This window comes from Triticum dicoccoides, chromosome 7A, assembly GCF_002162155.2.
Source record: "Triticum dicoccoides isolate Atlit2015 ecotype Zavitan chromosome 7A, WEW_v2.0, whole genome shotgun sequence".
Lineage (NCBI taxonomy): Eukaryota > Viridiplantae > Streptophyta > Magnoliopsida > Poales > Poaceae > Triticum > Triticum dicoccoides.
In genome coordinates this window covers 704939895-704943591 of record NC_041392.1, presented here as the reverse complement: position 1 = coordinate 704943591, position 3697 = coordinate 704939895, and the positions used below count along the sequence as shown (strand labels likewise).

Genomic DNA, 3697 nt, shown 5'->3' with positions numbered 1-3697 from the left:
GGGGGGGGGGCTGATAGCAGGCCTGCCACATGGCCCTGGAGGCCTGGCTAGGGTTCAACAGTAGGTGGGAGGCTGGAGGCCCAAATATGCATCTAGAGATCATCTTGGCGTGCATGTTAAGATGGCAACTGGCAAGATCTGATATGGCCTCTGTAAAACCCTAGCCACCATCATCAATATAAGGAGGAGCTAGGGGTAGCCATTCTTATCTACACCCATAGAAACATAATCTGGTAGTTTACATAATCTCCATTGTAATCCCTCGCATGAGACACTCTATCTTGAATATAGATGAGAAGCTGGACGTTGGGTATTACCCTCTCGAGGGCCCAAACCTTTGTAACTTCCTTATGTGACTTCCGTTCTAGTACTTCCGGCCATGTTCACCACCCTACCGACGGTAGTTCTAGTTCCACGTACCACCTGGAAGCTTGAGGACCATGCCCTTTCAGCAGGCCGACGGGGTAGCTCTAGCTCTGCGCACGACCGCGCAACACCACCACTGCCTGCGCGCTCCACAGTGAGGCGGCGGGGCAACAGTGGTGTAAGTTACCTTTGTCCCCTGCTCCTCCGAAATGATGTTGGGTGCTAATCCCAATGCCTCCGAGCCCGTGGTCGCGGCTCTTCGAGTCAGAAATGTGGGTAGCTCGGCGCGCAGGGCAGACAACACCAGATCTAGACAGTCCATCGATTGGTCCCATGGATCCACGCCGGTTCCCCTGCCCTTCAACTCTTAGGTAATAGTTGGGTAATCAAGCCTTGGTAATCCGCGAGGCTACCAACCACCAGGGTAGGCATACCCAAGGATGAAGCAAGACAAAAAGTTGATGGGGGTCAACTCACCAGGGTAGGTAGATCCATGGCGTTGGAGCCATCTTCTCTAAATCAACAGTAAGTTATTGAAGGATTTCCTAATTTCATTGGGGTCAACTCACCCAATGCCTACATGGCAACTCCGTCCTTGGGTGGACCTGAACTATCGGCGGTCGATGACATCTTATGGTCTACATCGACAACTTCTCGACCACTACTTCTACAAGCTCTTGACCTTCAACGAAGTCGCTCAGATAAAAACGAAGGCCGTGAAGCGGCAACAACTTTGCTCATGACATGCCCCTTGTGGAGGCAGAAGGAAGACGGGGTGTATTTCGCAAAGGACTCATCTGCAATTAGATATTCTTGTAAGGGCTGATTCTATCTATTATATATACTTAAAACAAAAGACAAATGAGTCATCATGTTAATCCACGTAAGCTTAAAAGATATGCTCGGTTGATCTAAATAATAACGATTGCGATTAAAAGATGAAAAAATTATGCACAATATCAACCATGTACAAACAAGACTATGGTTGACACATTGATCTAAAAAAACGAAGGCCATCATTGACACGTACAAACTTAACCAAATCATATGCTAAAAAAACTTAACAAAATCAAGCCTCGACACGTATATGGAGAACTGCAGATGGCTGGGAGAAGGACCGTCAAGGACCTCTACCAAGACCTACTAATCTAATTGCATATGGATGAGTACGTACCTCATACATTGTCAAAAATCAGCAATCATTACTCCATGTTAATTTTCAAAAGAAGAAACATAAGTTTTAGAACATTGGAAGGAAGGTCAGAATGTAAGATGAACATGCAAATGACTTCACGTATACATATCTATTCAAAGCAACAATGAATATGACTAGCTCTTCATGTTGCTAGTGAATCAGTACTAGGTGCAACCTTTTGCATGGCGTTTGGGTACTGGTCCACGATGCAATCTTTTGCATGGTGTTTGGGTACTGATTCACTAGTAACATGGTCGAAAAAGACAAAGTGAAATCTGGAGATAATCGCGACATGTCGTGTGTGTGGCAGGGAGGTGGAGGACTCCTTCCATGTATTCTGCACCTGCAATCACGCTGTCCGACTGTGGAAGACAATGGAGTCGGAGTGGTCTCTTCCAGACCGAAAAGCAATAAAACCGGTTGGTCCAGATTGGTTCTTCATGCTCTTGGGTGAACTACCGGACGAGGAAAAATCTCATATAATGATGCTTTTTTGGAGAAGTTGTAGTGAGCAGGAACTGCGTTAAGAAACATTCTGCAAGCTATATGGATGAACCATGTGATATGCGTGAGTGGGCTAGGCCAAACCTTGGTCGAGTAAAGTTAAACACTAAAGGTTCAGTCCTTGATTATAATGCAGGCTCGGGTATGGTACTTAGAGACCATGATGGGCCTATTATCTTTAGTTCCTGCCGACATCTTTCTGCATGCAATGATGTATTAGAAGCTGAACTCCTTGCTATATCAGGGAGGGTATATCACTGGAACTACAATGGAGTAACCTACCCATTGATGTGGAATCAGACTGTTTGGAGGCTATCATGATGATCAAGGGTGGGACTGGTAACAAGTGAAAATATGCTTTTATCATTAGAGAGATCATTAGTAGTATGGAGGAGAGGAATTCTTACATTGCTCATACTTGTCGGAATTGTAATATGGTTAGTCACGCCTTGGCTAATTTTGATAGGGTGCAACACCGAACTATGGTTTGGCTAGGCTCGGGACCAGATGTGGTCATGGAAATTGTAAGACGAGAGTGTAACATTTGATTTGAGTAATGCAAGAATTATTTCGCCAAAAAAGAGATATAACTAGCTCCATGTTTCTGCAGGCACACTAATAGTAAAAATACCAGTTTTTACTATTGCACCATGCCTTCTGTCACTAGACTGGATTTTTTTTCTCAACATGGCCTCCTTCTTTTCAGGTTATCGATCTATATATGTGTGATGCAGTACATATGGTTCGTTTGTTTTGAGCCCAACAACATAATGTTGTTGCTTCTTTTGCCCGTTAACTACTGTGCCTTCTAACCTTCATATTATATTTCTTCACCAACCCATGAGCTTAAATATCTTACCTCAATACAGAGTCACTAGAAGTCGGATTCTGTCTAATAGTTCTTGGACTTCACGTTATAATATCCATCAAGAAAGCTATTGGTTTTGTTCATATACAGTGATTCGGAGTAAACAGGTAAACATGAATGTTGTGTGTGTAAATTATTTCTTCATCTGTGTTCTGATTTTGTTCAGAATATTTGTAAGGCAGTTTTAAAGAAGCTTACAAAACTGTACTGATTGGCGCTATAATTAGGACCAAAGGCATATCATTGTTATGAGCTCTATTAGGCATATATGTAATGTTAGGCATCTATGAAGCTGGGTCATATAAATTAGTAGTTACGCATCTATGAAGCTCTATGTTGAAATATTATTCTGTACTAAAAAATATTATCACTTTTTAGTCATTGTGTACTGCATCCTATATATATGCCCTATGAAATTTCTCTTCTATAATCAACATTGATGTCATAATCTTAGTTACCATAACAAGCATGCCCTACGCAGTATTCTATTTTTCATATGGCTTTCTTTTATTTTGGCACTGGAGCAATGTTTCAACCTTCCAAAGGCTTGGTTTGGTATTGCGGAGATGAAACAATCACTCCATTCGTCTAATGGAGTAAACAAGAATATATTCAACACCTTTACTGAATACGTCGGTTGTTATGTTCTGATTCCTTTTCAAGATGCACCATCGTACACAGTGGTTTCACTGATGTAAGTTAACCTGATGCGTGAACCAACCTGTGGTTGAATGGTTATGGGTGGATAGTTGAAAGATCGTGGA

General features: G+C 42.4%; 1 pseudogene; it reads left to right on the top strand.

The window, feature by feature from the left end:
• The window catches only part of LOC119333969, a 28081-nt pseudogene that overhangs the window by 9722 nt on the left and 14662 nt on the right, over positions 1 to 3697 (top strand).